Source organism: Xenopus laevis, chromosome 1L (genome assembly GCF_017654675.1).
Source record: "Xenopus laevis strain J_2021 chromosome 1L, Xenopus_laevis_v10.1, whole genome shotgun sequence".
Taxonomy (NCBI): domain Eukaryota; kingdom Metazoa; phylum Chordata; class Amphibia; order Anura; family Pipidae; genus Xenopus; species Xenopus laevis.
Window position 1 is genome coordinate 226,645,827 of NC_054371.1, and position 22,325 is coordinate 226,668,151.

Here is a 22,325-nt window from a genome sequence, read left to right on the forward strand (position 1 = left end):
ATTTCGAAATTCAATGTTTTTTTTTATTCTATTCCTTCACTCAAACTAAGTAAATGGGCCCCTACGTATCATTCAGTATGTATATGTACTGTATTTATATAGCTCCACAAATGTACACAAACATGGCTGTACTGAACATCATAACAATAATAGATAACAGATGACCAAATCAATTAATTGCGATTCTAGAAAATGATGGAATAGTCTGGCCAATGTACAAACAAGCTTTTACTGTCATTTTCTTGTGCTACGTAACTGAAGAATTCCTTTGCACCTAATTTTATTTTAATATACTGCATATGTTAGTGCTAATTGAATTCCCCTTGCTAGTGTTTTGTGGCACATTTATGAAAAGGTGGAAATCCATGAATTTTATTTCACCTGTGTTTCTTATTTCACAACAAAAACAGTTGTATCCTACAGAACAATTTAATATAAGGTACCTTGTTCTTATAGTAATGGTTCTATGTATTTAGTACTAAAGAAGTCCAATGTTATAATGTATGTTAGAAAAATGTTTCTGTATCAACTGAATGGGGCACTACATAACTATATTTTGCATAACCACAACCACAATAAACAAGAATTGTGTTGAAAAATCAATTCTGCATTTAATAGACAAGATCCAATGTTTTACTATTATAATATTAACACTTGTTAATATTACCTAGCACTGCCTTCCCTTCTTTTCCACTATAATCAGGGCAATATTTTAAATAGAAATTGTTCTGTATAAACAAACCCATTCTTTTCTTAAGTGGCAGTCTTTGTGAGGCTTTGCGATAAGGAAGTTTTCATTTTTCCATATCTTTTTCATATTTTCCAGATCTTTCTGTGATTTTGGTCAACATACAATACCTTAAGTCTGCTAAAAAGCATTTAAACATTAATTAGGGATTCTGTCACAGGAAAATGTGTTTTTTTAAACAAAATCCATCAGTCAATAGTGCTCCTCCAGCTGAATCCTGCATAAAAATTTGTTTTTCAAAAGAGAAAACAAATTTTTTATATTTAATTTTTAAATGTGATGCAAGACTAAACATTTTCTGAGTTGCCCAAATGCCCTCAGCCATGTGACTTCTGCTCTGATAAAGTTCAGTCACTCTTTACTGCTGCACTGTAAGTTGGAATGATATCTTCCCCCACCAACTGGCAACCTATCAAAATAATAATGAAAAGGCAACAGGATAACAGCTTTCTGACACCTGTATTGCTAACAATTCTCCCATGCGAGCCTGGTGGTAGATATGAGAATATCACTCAATAGTAAAACACCAAAGTTCAGCTCATCAGCTCCATTTTCATTGAGTAGGAAAAACAATAGCTTATTGTAGTGATTGTGAAGTGCTAGCACTTTGTGAAGAGCATGGGATCAGACAATGATGACCTCAGAAGCCTGCTAACACACACTAATATTAAAACTAAAAAATACATTTATTAGTTCAAGAATAACATTTTAAATGGGTAAATAATTTAGTTGTAATATACACAGTGTAATTTAGTAATACAAACTATATCATAAAACATATTTAAATAAACCCAACATGATTGCAATATACTGTTATTATACATTTTAAAAATTATATTTATTTGCTTTAAATAAACTCTGTGGCCTTCCTCTAATTTGGAACTTTGTGGATAACAGTTTCTAGATAAGGAATCCCAAACCTTTACTGGTAGTTTGTTTTACTAATTCCCTCTTGTCAAATACTCATAACTCTTGGTAAAAAACAATCAAGATTTTAGTCCAGCAACTCACTGGGCAGTTTAATCTTTAGAAAGATAAGGTGCAAAGTCAAATGTAACAGAATTAAGGCCAGTTAATTGATCATGTACAGTATAACCAAGCCATAAAGAAGAAGAATAATGGTAAAAATATTCAGTTCAATAAATGCATGTTAAAGGACATGTAAACCCCCTCCACAAAAATTTAATCTGTGAACAGTCTCATTGAAATCTTCAGATTACTGCTACTCTGGTTGTTAAAAGGCTAACAGTAAGGCTACAGCATCCCCTTAATCACTTAGAAATCCTTCTCCTCCTCTAACCCACTCTGCCCCTTCCTCTGTTCTTCTCAGCTCATATTTTTAAACACAACCTCCAGTCTAACAGCAAAGGAAGAGGTAGCATTGCAGGTTCCCATAGCAACTCTGCTGTAGTTGTCTGATCCTATTTTTCTCTCCTAACCAACTCTCATGAGCTCAGCTTAACCATTGCACTGCTCAACCCCAGCAGAACTTTTTATCAAAGTATGCTGTGCCTGTGTAAATCTGCATTCTGCATTGCATAAACTATACAGCATACATCTCCTGTCTGCAGATGTCAATGTTACTGATGATGTGTCAAAGCCAAAATGGTCACTGGGTGAATTATGCTATTTGTTTTTGGAAAATGTGATGGTGCTGGCAAATGGAGGAGGTATTTGCAGTACAAATGATGTGGCTTGGGTGGGGAAGATATGCTCAACTTATATATATGGTAGGCAAATGTAGGCTTTACTTGTCCTTTCAAAGAGAATTGAAACTTGCATAATGCAAAGCAGCATTTTCCCTGTGTGAAATACATGTTGCATATTGTTGCATACATGTTATACATTCATTGCACTGGGATTTCTCAAACAAAAAAAGGATCCATGTATAGGGGCTGGGGGGGTTTCTGTTGGTAATCTGCTGGTTGTCTAACAACCAAAATGAGCTTCACTATTATCTACTAAGGCATACGAAAGACACTCATTTTTTATCTCTAGAGTGATAATGGGAATGGCCTCAGAAGGGGATTTTTATATCAACCCATTTTGCTCAGAAAGGTAAGATTACTTGAATGTCATCCTTGCTTACAAGATAATATTGAGAAGCCACATTTTGGGTTTTCATCTTTTGCCTTTGCAGGAAGGTTTTATGGAACAGGGTTTAGTCAAATACATTTTTCACAATCTGTCATAGCAGGACTGCCAGCACATATAGATGGGGAAAACATAATTGATATATGTGGATTCCATAACAAACTGTTTGCCCACCGAAAGAAAAGGGGCGGGGCTGTATGCTTTTCATTCTACTTACCCAAGCTCCATATGCAAGCAGCTATTTATAGTATATATTCTGGAATCTTTATATAGCTCTCCCTTTGAAAATACATACATCTTTTATTAGTTAGAGGTTTTAAATAAATACATTAGGCAGCCTTGATATACAGGAAGTCTAAATTGTCTATTTGCTGTATTATTTAGCTCATTGCACATTGTGCACACTCTATTATAACTATCTTTACTATATTGAGGCAATGCATGCATGCAGCTTTATTTCTTTCTGACTTTGAATTCTATGGCAAGATAAAAGGCAAGTGTATTTCTTCCCATACGGCACATAGCGCTATCAGCTCAAAGGAGATAAGGGGGAAATCATTGAATACTGGTAGGTAACTACTGCAGAACTGTTTCATCTGTGAAGCATCTTAATCAAGGAATTCAATGTGATATTATTTAAAATGCCTTTCACAGCACAGATTCTGTTGCTTTACTTTTCTCTGGATGCAGCACCTAGGTGTATTGGGACTGGATATAGCTGAATCACTTGATTTTAAAGAGATATTCTCAATGGTTCAGTTACTGTTTGAGCAAAGTATATAGTTGCATATATATTTATTATCATTATAATTATAATTATTGCTCCATAGATAGACAATGCTGTTTAATAGAAGTCATACAATATTAGCTCTATTTAAAACATTGTTAAATGAGACATAAAGGAGAGCAAGTAGCTTCTCTCTGGTTGATAAAAAAGGTGGAATTGTTCATAATTTATTCTGTGCAAGTGCGGACATTTTCAAAAACAGGGGGGCTTTAGTTACAAGGTTATGATCATAATATTGTCAAGACAACATACCATACCATCTCGTAGACAACCTAGCTCATCCATGCTTCCATCCATGGTTGCATTGATTTGCAAAAGTTTCTCCTGACCAAAACATGGGCTTCAAAGGTCTTGATCGTCCCCTGATGTTATGAGGGAGATATTTCCAAGACCAAGTAATAGAAGTCAAGTAAAATGGAAATGTGAATGGTTTAGCCAGATTTGCTACGGACATAAAAAAAAGTTGGGATTGATCATATGTCCTGGTCCCCTGTTTTACTAGTCATATATTTTGTACAAGTTCATACATTAAAAAATGTATTTCAGAAATATAAATAAAAATAGTTTTAATCATTTTTGTAGGCAAGAAGAAATTCCATGTAGTTGTACCACCTTCCCACACCCCAATAATAAATCTACAATGATTAAGAATCAGTCTATGGAACTAAGGAAAGCCTATGAAAAATGTGAAAAGAATTAAAAGGCAGAACCACCAAATGGGTTTTACCATGACGCAGTACATACTCTATTCTGGCGTTGAAGTTTTTCAGGATAATACCAGCTAAAAAAAACATTTAAAAATAATTTTGCAAAAAAAAAAAAAAAAGGGCAAAAAATCATTTAACATAAATCCCTTGTATACATTTTTGAGATCACTTTAGCAAATTATTCACTGGTCAAATATAGAAATTATAAATTATAATTATACTAAGAATGCAACAAAATAAACATTCCAAATGCCTTTTATTTTAGTTTGATGGTTAAGGAAAGAGCTTCTTCTTTTATACCCACAAGCACCATCAGAAGTTTGATGTACCATACTGCTTTCCATCCAATGAGGACACTAGGGGGCCGATTCACTAACTTCGAATGAAGGATTCGAAGTAAAAAAACTTCGAATTTCGAAGTGTTTTTTTGGCTACTTCGACCATCAAATGGGCTACTACATCCTTCGACTATGACTACGACTTTGAATCGAAGGATTCGAACTAAAAATCGTTCGACCATTCAACCGTTCGATAGTCGAAGTACTGTCTCTTTAAGAAAAAACTTCGACCCCCTAGTTCGCCATCTAAAAGCTAACAAACTAAATGTTAGCCTATGGGGAAGGTCCCCATAGGCTTTCCTAAGTTTTTTTTGATCGAAGGATATTCCTTCGATCGTTGGATTAAAATCCTTCGAATCGTTCGATTCGAAGGATTTTATCGTTCCATCGAAGGAATAATCCTATTTGCGCTAAAATCCTTTGACTTCGATATTCGCAGTCGAAGGATTTAATTCCCAGTCGAATATCGAGGGTTAATTAACCCTCGATATTCGACCCTTTGTGAATCGGCCCCTAAATGGTAATGTCCATTCTACACCTTCTTGTCGCTTCATTATATAAAACTATGTTTAAATCCACATGTAGGATGTTTTTATTACTTGAGAAATATTTAGAAAGACTGAGAATACATACAAATGCTGTGTAGCCCAACATCCAGTTTTTAAGACTTTTTTTTTTGAAAAAAATTATTTTAATCATATTATTTTCATTGACTCAACAAAATGTCAAGAGATGATAACATTGTTTTACAAATGCATTTTAAATCATTAAAACGATGTAATAACTATATATTGGAAAGTGGTTTTAGATTACATTTTCTTTAAGAAAAAAGCATTAAACTGAGTGAGAAATGGGGTTTGTTCAAGCAAAGCTCATAACAGTAAGTTAGTAAGAAAAGAGAAATTTATAGTTATTCACAAGTGATTTTTAATACAATAATTAAAAAGATGTGTTGTAATGGAGAGAATAGGCATACACCCAGTTTATTTTGTTGAATGCCCCCTTTAAAGCCATGATACATTATTCAATAATGTCTACTGCTGAAAAAAACTTTAGTTCTTGTGTCTTTATCCAGCTCCTATATTTTATTTACAATGTAAATCTATAATATTAAATAGTTCTGTTTCAATATCTGAACACGATTACTAGAGATGATTGCCAAGATATCATATGAGTTGCTACTGTTATTGACTGGTCTACACTTAAAGGAACAGTAACATCTAAAGATTAAAGTGTTTTAAAATATTGAAAATATAATGTGCTGATGCTCTGCACTGGTAAAAACAGTATGTTTGCTTCAGAAACTCTACAATAGTTTATATAAACCATCTGCTGTGTAGTCATGGGGCAGACATTCAAAGCTGAAAAAAGAGAAAAGGCACAGGTTACATAGCGGATAAACAGATAAACTTTGTAGTATTTGATGGAATTCTGTAGAGCTTATCCGTTATCTTCTGTGTATCTTGTGCTTGAATGGCTGCCCTCATGGCTACACAAAAACAAAAAAGTAAGTGTTTTAATTCTTTATTATAAATTATATATATATATATATATATATATATATATATATATATATATATATATATATATATATTATAAATTATATAATTATAAATACATTTATTCAAAATGTTATTAATTCGAGACTTGAAAAAAATAGTCAGGCACTAGACTAGTAACCCATTTCCAATTTTTAGGGAAAGTAAATGCAAAGCAGGTAAAATAAAAAGCATACAGGTTTCCTTATGATAGGACACATCATATTGGTTCAGAAATTAATTGATACTAAGTCTGTTTTTTAATATTAATTGTTAAAAACAATTGGAAAAGGAGACAAGCCCATATTGAACCATTTACTTGCATCATTTTGAAACCTAGAGAATCATGTTTATGTCTATTTATGTCCAATCTGCATCTTTTGATTTACAAATAATATTAAAGCAAGTATTTTGTGCTGTAGAAGGGCATTCTTTGTGTAGACTCTCTAACGAACAACAAAAATACTGGAAAGTGAATGAGGTTTTTAAATTGTTTACAAAGCTTGAGGAGAAAAACGAAAATCTTTAGATGCACCATTCTATCTTAGGAGCGTTTTTTTATGTATTCCTAATTGTCTCCTAAATAGGCCACTCTGTAAATGCACAAATTATAAATGACTCACAAAATTACTAGTATGCTTTGTGGTCGATAGATTCAATAGTGTGCTGAAAATAAAGGCAATCTGTGAAAATAAAATGAAAAGACGGAATAGTGTCATTAATAAAACTTTGAATCTTCAGTGCAGACAGCTGGCTTATCTAAAACAAGAATGACTCCGGCTGCCAAACAACTACATAGAGTGAGATAAACCTATGTAGGGATCATGGGTCTATTCATTCAACTGCCACAAAACAATGCCCTATCACAAACCAATTTCACATTTGGAAAACAGAATGATTTCCTTTTATGGATTAAATATTTTTAAATATGTTTAAAAAAAACATAGCCAATAATGTTTTTGATTGAATGTTTGAAATAGAACTTTAAAGGGATACTGTCATACTGTCAGTTAATAGTGCTGCTCCAGCAGAATTCTGCACTGAAATCCATTTCTCAAATGAGCAAACAGATTTTTTTATATTCAATTTTGAAATCTGACATGGGGCTAGACATTTTGTCAATTTCCCAGCTGCCCCTGGTCATGTGACGTGTGCCTGCACTTTAGGAGAGAAATGCTTTCTTTCAGGCTGCTGTTTTTCCTTTTCAATGTAACTGAATGTGCCTCAGTGAGACATGGGTTTTTACTATTGAGTGCTGTTCTTAGATCTACCAGGCAGCTGTTATCTTGTGTTAGGGAGCTGTTATCTGGTTACCTTCCCATTGTTCTTTTGTTTGGCTGCTGGGGGGGGGAAAGGGAGGGGGGTGATATCACTCCAACTTGCAGTACAGCAGTAAAGAGTGATTGAAGTTTATCAGAGCACAAGTCACATGACTTGGGGCAGCTGGGAAATTGACAATATGTCTATCCCCATGTCAGATTTCAAAATTGAATATAAAAAAATCTGTTTCCTCTTTTGAGAAATGGATTTCAGTGCAGAATTCTGCTGGAGCAGCACTATTAATGGATTCATTTTGAAAAAGAAATTTTTCACATGACAGTATCCCTTTAAGTAAAAATTTAGGGCAGAGACACACGTGGAGATTTGGGGAGATTAGTCGCCTGGTTGAAAAATCTCTCCAAACTGCCTTCTCACTGGCTAGAATCAAAATTGCCGGGCAGAATGGCACTTGGAGCGCTTCATTTTCCGAAGTTGCAAAGCGCTCTGAATGCTATCCCGCCGACGATTTAGGTACTAGCCGGTGGGGAGGCAGTTCGGGGAGACTAGTGGCCTGAAGAAGAGGTGATTTGTCGCCGGGCGACTTAATCTTCCCGAATCTAATATGGGCAACATGGTATCTCAAGTAGGAATGAGCAAAATATTTCATCTCACTTTGAGAAGAAAAAATGCACATAGACTATATTGGATAGTATAAAAAGTTTGCAGATTCAATTGAGTCAGCTCCAATCAAAGTAATCAAATATAGTTTGTGCACATACGATCAGTGGTCCACCATCCACTTGCAAGGTATAGGGATAGTTCTTCTGCCATGTGTATCTAATAAAGGCATTTTAATTATTACAAACCAGGTGCTGTACAGAGAACTTTATCCAGAAAAAAAAAAGTTTCACATTTTAAAAAAATTTACACGGTTTGAAAAATTTTGTGTGAAAAAATGCCCATTGACTCCAATGAGTTTGCCAACTTCTTTTCCATTTTGCAACTTTTTGGCAAATCGAAATGGGTCAGATTTGCCCATCACTAATCTTAAAGTAGGTAAACTCAAAAGGCCGTAAGCTTCTGGCCTTTGCAAGTTGTAAAAATGATTTTTGGAACCAATAACACCAGGAAATAAAAATTGCCTAGAACATTGCTGTGCACCTACTGAAATATACATGAGAAGGAATGTTTAATATTAGAGAGTTCTTTTTTTAATTTTTATCATCATTTGATCAAGATTCAGTTATTTTGTTCTCAATATCTCTTAAAAGGCTTTCAATATTTATTAACAAAATCTTCTGTTTTCTTGTTCCTTTGAGACATAATTGTGACTTTTTTAAATGCGCTTTTCTTTTTTTTTCGAGCTTTTTTTTTTACATTGTTTTATTGATATCCACAATTTAACACGTAGAAGAAGGAAAATTCGAAATATTTATTCTGGTCATTTATCAGTCTTTTCAATTAAGCCTTATTACACCCTGTAATCACAATTATGATTACAGATAAGCTAATTATTCCACTATTAGTTAAACACATTCAATATACAGAACATTTACGCATATTAAATTTTATCTGGAATGCCTGCCCAATATGCATTGCCATTGTCTAATATGCAATCAGAAAGGTAGCTAGTTTGAATCAGAGCTTTTCATATGTAAAATAAACCTAATTAGAAAACTATTTAAAAGATACGGAGTGAATGCAGATTGAAATGCATCGTATTGTGCACTGAGAAGACATTTTACTAATGAAATGTAACTAATTTTTGAGGTTTATGTTCCTGTTGTAAATTAATTAACATTCAGGGTAAAGTGTTAGCTATTTGCTACCTCCCCACTTTTATTAAAATCAATAGAAAACCAGTAAAAGTTATAAGGAGGAGCAACTATACATTTTATACTTATTTTGCCTTAAATACAAATACCAAATAAAGTATATAAATAAGTACTGATAATAAATCCAACTGGTAGCTTAGCTAGGAACTATAAAAAGGTGAATGTGCTCTTCTGTATAAAATGAAGTCAACTTGTTACACTTTTAGTTCTTCAGGATATTGAGGGTGTCTGACACATAATGATAGGACAATGTGATCACAATGTCCGCATAAAGAGAATGTGAACAGCCGTGAACTATGTTCTTCATGAGGATAGACTGCAAATACGTTGAATGTAGATTCTGCTCATGCATTATTATTGTATCAATGGTTGTGTGCATTTTATCTATAAGATGTGTTTGTTTCCAGAAGGATATGTAGTCAGAACGTAGGAAAAAAAAGTTTGTACCAGTTGCACGTTGGATACATGTACCACTGCTTCTGTCACAAATGAAGCGCATGCCAATTGAAAAGGTTGCATACTCCCGGTGGGCCCAGGTGTCAGTGGGCCCTTTTGCTTCTAACCATTTGGCCAATTTCATGGCCATTCCCTATTTTATTTATGGGAATGGAAGAATATAGTAAGTAGATATAAAAGACTATGAGAATAAAGAGAGTGAGAACAAGAGGAGAAATAGTTTGGAAAGTGGGCCCACGGTCTAAGGTTTTTTGGTGGGCCCCTGGCATCCCAGTCCGACACTAATTGTACTGTTGGTAAATAAAAAGATTTTGTTTGATAACGAACAAGTGTTTCTGTATGACCCTGTCGCATACATTCTAAAAATAATAGAAACCACTGAGGAGATATGTAGAAATGCAAGGAAACAAGACTACAGGCCAAGTTGTATACAGTAGGCCATAGAATGTAAAAATTACTTTTGAATCTTACAAAAACAAAAATGTTTGCTTTGAAATAAAATAGAATGTACAAAAGCATATGAAACATGATGTGTACATTTAAATATATATTTGAATGTAATTATGAGTTGGAATCAGGAAAACTAAACAGGTTTGAGGAATGGATATTTAAATGAAGCAAAACCATGCAGGGGGATTAAAATAGCTTGCACAATTACAGGTGGACTTTGGGTTTCATGAATTCCTCCAGCTACATCATGCACTCTTTGCCTAAATCCTGAAAGAGACTACTGGCACAACTAAAATAACACTTGAATGCTACCTGAGACACCCTGATCTATCTGATTTGGATCTATACATTCCTTCTACAGGACATCTTTGATCCATGTAAACATTTCTACCAGAAGCAGCACCAGGACTTCTCCCAGTGCAACAAATGTAATGTCTCCTGGGACTGCCCAAATGTTCTTGACAGAGCTCCTGTCATACATTGATACAGTTCTGTAGCTCTCCAAAATAAACTAGCCTGCACACACTAGGACAGTCACTGAACTATGCTTTTTAGAATGCCTAAACTTTGTTGGCCCTGACATTATCCGCTTCTACAGGACCCTGTAGAAAACGGCAAGCACTCTACAGGACCCTGTGCCCATGTCTTGGAGGCCTTAGAATACTGGAGGGCTCAACCTTAAGTGAAAGGAAGGTGCTATTATTGAATAGCATAAAGTATCTAGAGGCAAAGGGGATCAAGCCAAAAGAGACACTTTTTGGTTCCTCGTTACAGGCTGCTCCAAAGTCTATTAGAACTATTTTAATTCCGAAGTTCACTTTGGCTCCAAAAATGAAGTCAATCCTGCTGATAATTTACTCTGTACTCTAAGGGGCTGATTTACTAAAATTCTGATTTCCTTTTTTCACAAATTGTATTTTTCTCTAAAAATTGAAGTTTTTTTAAAAAAAATTCTCTAAAACTCTAAAATGATCTTAAAAAGTCTTAAAACTTAAACAAAAAACTCTGATACAAAACTTCTCCTAGTAAAAGCAGTCAATGTCTCATATGGGAGCTGCGCTGATCTATTGGACTTTTTTCTAGCCCAACTTTTAGAGGTTTTTGGATTTTTTGCTATGAATTATCCAAACTCAAATTTGGTTTTAGAGATATTCAGTATTTTTTCTGCATTTTTTTCCATTCATACTTTTTTAAATAACTTTCATGGCATTTGTAATTTTAGAGAAATAGAGTCAATTGTGGTTTCAGAAAGCTCTAATACCATGGAGGTCCTTCTGCAAATATTAAATAATATACTTTGACCCTGCAACCCTCAATCAATTTGGGATCTGGTAAGAGTACGAATATATATATATATATATATATATATATTATAAAAAAAAAATTATATATATATATATATATATATATATATATATATATATATATATATATATATATATATATATATATATATATATATATATATATACTCTGTATATATTTATGTAGTTCTCTTTCAGTTTGTGGTCACAGTTGGTGGCCTCCTGGGAAGATGGAAAGTAAATCTTGATCTAAGTCCAGAGGCAGATGCAAAGAGTGAAATATTAAGAAATACTGCCAGATGCACCTTAAATAAATCACTTGTACTGCTAGTAACAGAGACAGTACACCTCACCTACATGGCTACAATAAAAGTAAATTAATACTATCCAACGGCTAGTCCAAATATTTTTAGACAGCAATCTAAGGCAAGCAGCTTCCTGCACATCTGGTGGGACAAGAACAAGGCTTCATTAATTACATTCTGAACAAACAGATGACACTAACACTTCGGGCATATCTACTGAATAGAGACATAAAGACATAAAGACCCATTTGGAAAGAATTGTGCATACTCGCCCCAAAACTATGGGGCGAGTATGCACATACATAGGAATGCACACTGGGATTTTAATAAAATCTTCAATTTTTATTAGATCATAATGGTAAAAGAACACAGGTCAACGTTTCGGTCCCCTGCTTGGACCTTTATCAAGACCCAGATAATTGAGTCACAATTTCACTGCGATAATCGACATAGTTCAGCAACACCACTCCACCCCCTTTATCCGCAGGGCGAATCACTATTGAAGAATCCTCTGTTAGTGTTTTAATAGCAGTACGTTCCTCTTTTGACAAATTATCCCGAAATTTGTGATCAGTTATAATATGTTTTATTTCTTCATCAATGGAATTTTTATACAACTTAATTGCCGGGTTAGTCAAGGGGGGCACATACATGCTTTTCAACTTCAAGGGAGGACATACCTCAGATAAAGTTTCCATGGAGTTAAATTGTTCTTTAAGTGATAAAGATCTGCACAATTTAAATGTATCTATTTCAAGGTCCAGCAATTTAGGACGGAACATAGGCACAAAAGAGAGGCCCTTACCAAGTTCGAAGAGGTGGTGACAGATCCAGGGCATTACTACAACGAGAAGTTTTCTGCATAAGAAAACTGAATACGCTTTCGCCAGGGGGATTAAATGAACACTGTTCTTTTTCTTGTTTCCTTAATCAGAGATAAGGATCTATATTGTAACATATTGAAGTTTGTAATAGTTTCAACATAGTATGTGGCCCTCTCTGTTATTTTGTTGCATACTCAGCTAGTTAAGCTACCTGACAACAGCTATATAAGAGTTAATTTTGATTTGAGGTTATGCTCCAAAATGAGGCTGTATAGTGATTGGTTAATCAACATGTTTTTAACTATTTAAAGTGATTTTAAACTTGAATCTGGGTCTTGATAAAGGTCCAAGCAGGGGACCGAAACGTTGACCTGTGTTCTTTTACCATTATGATCTAATAAAAATTGAAGATTTTATTAAAATCCCAGTGTGCATTCCTATACAAGAGGACTTATATACTAAACGGCAAGGAGTAGCACCTGGGTGGATACTACTGCGTGGGAGTGCTTAAACCGTTGGAGTTCGTATATATATATATATATATATATATATATATACATATATATATATATATATACACACATATATTTTATATATATATATATATATATATATATATATATATATATATATATATATATATATATATATATATATATATATATAAATACTTAGTAGGGTATTTCAGTAGGATATTTCAGTTTTTGTTACAGTGTTTAATAATTACATTTATTGCATTACTGAAAAAATAAAAATAATTGACGAAGGGACATATTTATTCAAATTCCAGTTTCACAAGTTTAATAAACATTCATGTTTGAGAAAAAAAACATGATTATGACTATCTCTATATTTATGAACATCTCAACTGGTTTAACCCAATATAACAAAATTGCACAAAAAAACAACATGATCACTAAATTAAAAAACATTCTTGCTTGGAACGCTGAAAAAAAACATTCTCATTGACTTCTGTGGCATCTTGACAAGTTTTAGGTGGCAAGATTTTATTTTAATTTTTTTCTTGACTTAAGCAACCTCATGATAACTTTTTAAAAGTCACAACTCAACACAATTTTTTTTTTTTTTTGGGGAAAGTCTCCTGTGAACTGTGGCAAAATCACAATCTGAAATTATATTAAATGTGCCCCTTAATGAGGTAACTAAAACATATTGATCACAGATTTACTTGGAGATAACTATAACTTGCATATTTGTGAGAAGATCCAAATATATATATATATATAGACAAATACAAGAGTCCTCTCCACTCAACCCATTATCAATATATTTAAGACAGCGACATTTTGTGCATACTGCTACTGAAAAATACCTTACCCTTTAAACAAAACAGGGATTGTTTGTCCATATATTACAATATATTTAAGCTGAACAACTACGTCAGTCATCTCATATCTGGCCAGTCCTACGCTCAATTTTCATCTGATTCATTAAGAATTCTATTGCTTCATTATACATTTTACAAAGGGACTAAGTTTTACCTGCAACTTACTTGCTGCTTTCAAAGTAAAACTCCCAAACTTGGCTGAAATTTTAGTAGACACCAGTGGGATCACCTGACTATAGCTGGGAAGGGTGGGAGCTTCAACATGGAGCTGGTCACTGCTCCTGTATAACTATAACAAACAAGGGAAAGTTGTGCTCACCACTAATTTTTAAAACCATTGGGCGGGGTGCAATGAGGCTTTAAAACCATTGGGCGGGGTGCAATGAGGCTGTGACCACAAAATATATATAGACAAATACAAGAGTCCTCTGCACTCAACCCATTATCAATATATTTAACACAGAGACATTAAAAAAACAGGGATTGTTTGTCCATATATTGCAATGACCAGCTCCCCAAACAGGGGTCTGTTTGTTTGTCTGTATACTGCTCCTGATGAAGATTCCTGTGGGGATCGAAACGCTGAGGCCAAATAAACCTTTTTTGTTTTTTGCAACATAAACCCTGTGAGTGCCGCAAGCGTTCTTTCTATTGCAAATAACCAGTGCTGGTATCCAGGTAGTTTCTGAGTCTACGGAGTGCACCATTGCTTCTCATATCTATATATATATATATATATTGTGGTGAGGTCACTACTAGGATACCTGGGAAAGTCCAGGACGGAGCTTATTTATGCCCCAGGTTCCTAACAGAGCAGTTAATCCGGCCCGGGTGTTTTGAGTTGTCCTGAGGCATCTCAGGTGAATAATTAAAAAGGCATCTTAAGCCAGAGGGGAGAGCTGCAGTCTGAGAAAGAAAGACACAGGGAAGTTGACTGTGTGAGCCCAGAGAGATTTTTGAATCCCTACAACGTTGGAACTTTATTTGTACTCCCTTTTCATTTGGTTTGAGGAGACAGGCAGTAGGCCTACTCTCGGTTAGTTAGGAGAACTGACCTGTATTAGTTAGAAGCCCATTAAGTGGCAAGGATTTTATTTTGAATTGTTTGTTTTGTTTATTCTGCTGCAAATGATAATAAACTGCCAAAAAGAGACTATACTCTTGAGTTGTGCTTGTGCCATGGGCTGTGTTACCCCCAGGAAACTGATCCCAGCTACCTAAACCCTTACAATATTTATATATGTATATATATATATATATATATATATATATATATATATATATATATATATAAATGTGAAAGGGCTGCGGCACACACTTACTGGAGACGAGACCCAGGTGCTAGTCAGAAATTTGTTTAGCATATATATGTAGAAAGCTGACGCACACTGGGATTTTTCAAAAATGAATCATATTTTATTGGATCGACGTTTCGGTCCTCACATGGACCTTTATCTTGATAAAGGTCCATGTGAGGACCGAAACGTCGATCCAATAAAATATGATTCATTTTTGAAAAATCCCAGTGTGCGTCAGCTTTCTACATATATATATATATATATATATATATATATATATATATATATATATATATATATATATATATATATATATATATATAATGGCTTTTTATGACTGACCAGAGAACAACATCTCTAATTCCGGCTACACTCGGAGACTGATAATAGTAATGGTGAATGACTGGCCAGGTGGCAGGAGAAATTAATAGCGATCCCTCAATGTGGACCTACCTTGCATTGGAGTGCAAATATGGAGCTGGTTCTTACCTACATGGATCACCTCCGACCAGCCGCTACCCGGAAGTATGTGCCGGGCCCTTTGCAGGAGTGCTGGCTAGCGGAGAGGACAAAGTCTATTCAATTGTAGGAGTTCTCTGGTGGCAGTAGTGAGTCTTTCACTGCGGATTTGACCGGGGATTCCCACTGGGGGGTCGATATGGTGTACATGCATAATATACTTGAGAATGCAGCGGAAGACTGGGGGTGTCCTTGAGGTGTCCTTGAGGATGAACACAGACACTGAGGGGCAAATTCACTAACATTCGTAGTTGCGCCAGGCACAACTTCGCCGCGCTTCGCCGCACTTCGCCACACTTCGCCAGGCGTAGTTTCGCCAGCGCTCCGCAAATTCACTAAAATCCGAAGTTGCGCACAGGGGTAGCGTAAGATTGCGAAGTTGCGCTAGCGTTGATTCGCTAGGTGAAGCGAAGTTACGCTAGCGAAGGCTAATTTGCATACGGCGCCAAATTCAAATTTCAACGGAGGAATACGTATCAGCACTACAAATGCCTAGAAAACCTTCAAAACATCAAATAAAACTTTTATTTTGCCCTACACATGTGCCCACTGTATAGGTAAGTTGCCATGAGTCAGGAAATGTAGGGGGGAAGGAGGGGAGCCCCAAAAAATTTTTCGATCTTTTTCAGCCTATCACCCATAATGTAGATAACACGCCAGCGGTTTTTGGGACTTAGAAAAAATTTTGACTTTTTTTGAAGCAATCCCTATCTACTCTATTGCGCTTCGCCTGGTCTGAGGTGGCAAAGGAAGTCTTGCGTAAAAGGTGGTGAATTTGCGTAGTTACGTCCGTAGCGAAAATTCGCCAGGCGTAAGGGTGCGCAGTAACACTAGCGAATCTACGCCAGCGTTCGTTAGTGAATTTGCGAAGTAACGAAAATGGCCAACGCTAGCGAATTAACGCTAGCGTTCGGCGCTTCGGCGCTTAGTGAATTTGCCCCTGAGAGTGACTTTGATGACATTTGGGGTTAACAGGGACTTATTATTGATGAATACATGGGGAGTGACTTTGGTATTAGAGCACTTGGTGCACATTCCCTGTGGGGGGTATAATTTTTTTGATATTTTTGTGTTTAACTTTTTCTTTGATCACATATGTTGTTTTTTGTACATGGTGTAGACATTAAACATTTGAGAACAGAGTAAGCACATTGATTAAGAATGATTTAATATGGTTTTTACTTTGCCGTATTTATATTACATATAACAATATTGGTGAGTGAGCACTTATTATTTTATATGGGGGTATGCATCATGAGGATTTAAGGGGTAACACACATTTTTACACAAATTAATATTTTTTTTTTGTATGTTTACAGTTAAGGTGACCCTAATAATTGGGGACAGGTTAGTGAACACATAATTTTGGTGATCCAGGACTTAAATAAATGATGTGTAGATATAAAGCATACCACAAATAGATTGTTCCATGTAGGTCCCTACATAACAACATAATTATATGGTAGGTTTCCACGTCAATATTATTATATGGTAGGTTGTGCTCCCGCCAGTTTGTCGTTTTATCAATAACTGTTTTCTACATTTTTTAAGACCTGTGAGTGCTGATCTTATTTGAAGTATATATATATATATATATATATATATATATATATATATATATATATATATATATATATATATATATATATATTGTAAATTTAGTAAATGTTTACTCTACAAAAAAAAGCCCTATAGAGCTTTAATTGTTACATTGAGCAGGAATGCGTTTCAGTTCCCATTTCATCTCTAATTTATTTAGTAACAGAGTTATTGAAATATTTTCACCTTAAGCTTTGATCTTTGAACAGAAATAATTTGTCCCCAACAATGCGAATAGATCATTTTTATTCAGCAAAAGATGTCAACTTTCCAAAATTGACACAAGGAACAATGTGTATTTTAGCTCTGCTATTTCTTGAATGCAAAATGCAATCAAAATGTCAAACTATTTCAATTTGAATTTAAATTATGATAGAGGAAAATAGCTGCATCGTTTTACTTGTTGCCACTCCTTTCAAACGTTGGCACAAGGGAGGTGCTAGATGAATTTCTCTTTGGCTCATTAGTTTGAAGATGAACTGCTTCTAATGTTACATTTTAAGAAAGCTTTTACTCATATCGGCATTGCTTTTCTTACCTGTTATTTACGATCCATTATGCACATCTAAAGAAAGCCAACTCTTTCTATTATATATATGACAATGATGGCCATTCATGACATTCCATTTCTGAGAACATGATTTAAAATTCCACTTTTGTCATATCATTTCCTGCATTCCCAGTGTGGGCATTGTGTGCTAGACAAGATATAACATCTCAAAATATATTGGCTTAATAAGCACTTTTATTTTCCAAGAACCACTCATGCATTCTTTTTCCAGAATTTCCCATTGTTTTTGGTGAATTAAGAGTTTAAATAGAGGTACAATGGGTGGGATTTGCATGGATCAGTTCAGTGTTCGAATATCTGAAAACATTTTTTAACATTTTTCTTTATTTTTTTTTTATTTTGTGGAATCCCATGTGGGGAGAGGGGGTCTGACCCAACGGGGCCCATGAGGGTCAGGCCCACCAGGTCTTTTCCCGGTGTCCCACCGCCCAGTCCAACACTGGATTTATGGACAATTAATTGAACTATTAATCAAACTTTATATTTCTGCATTTCCTTGTATTTGGGTATATATAAATATACCTTGTATTAGCCCCATTTTTTAGTCTAATCATAGCACCTCCTTATCATTGATAGAGTTTTGGCATAACTGTGCAGTGGTTGGGAATTAGACAACTTTTCTAAAAAAAAAAAAAAAAACACCCAGATCCTTCTCAGTTAAGGAAACTCCCAACAAACTGCCATTTAGTGTATAACATGCATTTATATTATTTTTGCTAAAGTGCATAACCTGCATTTATCAACATTGAACCTCATTTTCCAGTTTGCTGCCCAGTTTTCCAACTTAGTCAAATAACTCTGCAAAGTGGCAGCATCCTGCATGGAACCTATAGTTCTGCACAATTTTGTATCATCGGCAAGAATAGAACCAATACTTTCAATGCCCACCTCCAGGTCATTAATAAACAAGTTGAAAAGCAAGGGACCTAGTACAGAGCCCTGTGGTACTCCACTAACAACACTGGTCCAATTAGAAAATGTTCCATCCAGGTACAAATACTATGTTCCAGGCCAACATTCCTTAATTTAACCAGTAACCTTTTGTGTGGCACTGTATTTAATACTTTAGCAAAGTCTAAGTAAATCACATCCACTGCCATCCCAGAATCGAGGTCCCTGCTCAGCTTCTCATTAAAAGAAATAAATTAGTCTGGCAAGATCTATTACTCATAAAACCATACTGGCACAAACTCATAGTATTATGATTTGCTATGAAGTCCATTATCTTATCCTTTATTAACCCTTCTTATTAATCCTACCACTGATGTCAGACTAACTGGCCTATATTGAGGCTGAGAACGGTATCCATTTTTGAACAGCAGCACCACCAGTCTCTCGGCACCATGCCAGATGAATCCTGAAAAATTAAGTAAAGAGGTATGGCAATCACAGAGCTAAGCTCCTTTAGTACCCTGGGATGAATACCATCTGGCCCGGACCTTTGTTTATCTTAACATTTTCTAATCTCTTTTGAATTTTACTTCCATGCATCATTAGTTGTATTACTAGAATTGGGACTATTAAGAAAACCTTAATTAACTGGTTCCTCATTTGTCCACTGAGTTAATGTGTTCTGTAAAGGCCGCCACTTCATTGGATCTGATTTTAACCCAAGTGTCATCCACATACCTGAACACCTTAAAAACAAGGGACAATCCTTTGAAGATTGCAAGGTCCAAATCTTGGATAAAGAAGATTTACAGTTACAAACAGGATACAGCTACATTATTGTTACCAAAAGGGCAGGGGAATAGAGGTCAGCTTCATCATGGCTTCCCTCTGGTCTGCTGTCCTCACATTCTATCTTGTCCCAGGTTCCTTTGTCTCTTGTCCCAGGCTGCTCTCTTCTCCATAATTACATAGTTACATAGTTACATAGTTAAATTGGGTTGAAAAAAGACAAAGTCCATCAAGTTCAACCCCTCCAGGCTCCCAGCTGCTTCCTTTTCCCCTCTCCAGGGTTCTTTTAGCCTGGGTTTCCACCTGCCCCCACGGTAACCTCCCAACTGAAAAGATGCTGAGATAAACCTCCAACTTGCCTATATCTTGTTGAGTTCTCACATACAGTAAGTTGATTTATAGTCCCGACAGCAGACATAGGACTTAGTAGTCACAGGAAACATTTTGTTATGATAATCAGGATTTCATCAATCACTGCTTTCCTATTCAGTATCAAAACCAAGATGGCAATATCTTACACATCACTATACAGATGATTTGCATCAACCTCTAACCGTAGCATCTAAACACCTGTCCAAAGCCACTAAACATGTATAAAACATAAACAAAATCCAAGATGGCAAGCTCCATTGGACAATTATGATGGTCTGGATCACTGCTGTTATAGGAATGTTAAACGTCAATGCTGTTAATTGATTGAATACAATATTTCTAGCCACTCATTTTTAGGCTTTAGTTCTCCTTTAATAACTAATAATAACTGTTGACGGAGCAGTGGCTAGCGCTGTAGCATGGTTAAGTAATTATCAGTCTATTTGACAGGGGAGTTGCTGTCACTGTGTGGTTTCTTTTATTATCTACTATATCAGCTTTCACCTACGGACTTGAGCTTGCTGCATCACAATACATGAATCTGCCATATATTCTGTAGAATACCCCGCAGCATCACAGCATGGCTGATTTAGGGCTTCTACTTCCATGAAATATGTCTCCCTCTTGTACTGGTGCTGAAACCATTTCCAAACTGATATGTTTCTTTCTTGCTTCTCTGTCTCCTCTCCCCTCGAAGGGATATTGGGACACCAGCTTCCAAATAATAACATCACACTGTTATCATCATTATTATTTCATAAAAAGGGGGTTTAATCACAAGCTGGTCATTTTAAGTTATAATCACATAGGCTTTATTTGAACTGATACAATGGGCAATGTGAAATATATAAATGGAATGTAAAACTGTTTTCAAAGACATAGCATTCCATGGAAAAAAAAACCATTACATTGTTTATCCTTTAAATGCATGATATACAATAAAAAACGTCCCCCTTGCTGCAGTTTTAGCTTTATCTTTTTTAAATTTGAATATGCAAATCAGGGTTAGCATTAGGTTTAAGATTCAAGTGGAGCGTTTGGTATTTGGACAAATCTAAAAATTAAGGATTCAAGGCATCGTTATATATTAGATACCTATCTAGTGCTACCAAAGCTTATTTCTCTTGGTGCTCTCTACATGTCCAGCATTAGTACAGGACCAGGAGGCGCTGGTCAGTCAATTCCAGTACTTCAGGCTCAGGCTTTTGGGCCCAGCCTGGAGGAAAGTTTGGAGAGTTGGTCAGGCTCCAAGAAACTGGAGTTTGAATCAGTTACAGGAGGTGTGAGGAGACCTGCACAGGACAAGGTGAGTAGCAGCCATTGTGCTACAGTGAAGGCAGAAGAGATTGAGTCCTACCAGGCAATCTCATACTGCCCAACTGTCCCATTTTTTTCCCGGGACAGTCCCGATTTTGACAGCTCAACCCGCACTCCTGTATTGTTACTGAAATGTCCCAACTTTCTCTTTGATCTCCTGCACTGAACAGCCAGAAAAAGATGCAACGTTTCTAAAACGTAATTAAATAAGAGTCTTTTGGCAGAGAGCTCAGAATATGTGACAGCTGCACTTAGATACATGTGTAACAATTTAAGATAAGCAGGTCTCTTGGGGAAAACTTGCAGCTTAAAGGACAATTCACCTTCATTAGCAAAACTGTTATAACACATAAAACCTAACCCAAACTTTCCATAAGTAAATATGCAAGTAGTGGTGTAAGCCTCTGTACTCGAAAAAATTATAAATCTGGAGTAAAAAAAAGAAGGAAAAGAAAAATCATAATAAATGGTTCCTCATCGGGACAGCCCCCAGTCCAAGGGTTGTCAACCATTTTTCAGTCTGTAGGATTCAAAGTGGGGTGAGGTCCATTTGCTAGTAAATTAGTAGCTCAAGTTTTAATAAAATAAAAAGACTTTATTAGGACATACAAGCAGCCTAACAGTTTCCTGCCTGAATGGGCACTTACTGCTCATAGGCTGTAGGTCTCCCTTTGGTACAATCCTTTTAAATGGGTGTCGACCAATTAAAATACAATACATCACACTTAAAAGCTTTGGCCATAACATGGGTGTGGTCATATAATCTTTTTGTCCCTCTTTTTATTTTCCAAATGTTGGGAGGTAGATGGAAATTCCACTGGGGCAGAAGTCAGAACTGGCATCTGATGGTGCACAAATAAGGAGTAGAAGGAACAAAGAGAGACAAAGAAGTAGAAAGAACAAAGAAAGACAAAGGAAAGTGGCTGAACGCAGGGTATTACTGGCCTGCCAGGGCCCCAGAAAAAAACCTGGTAG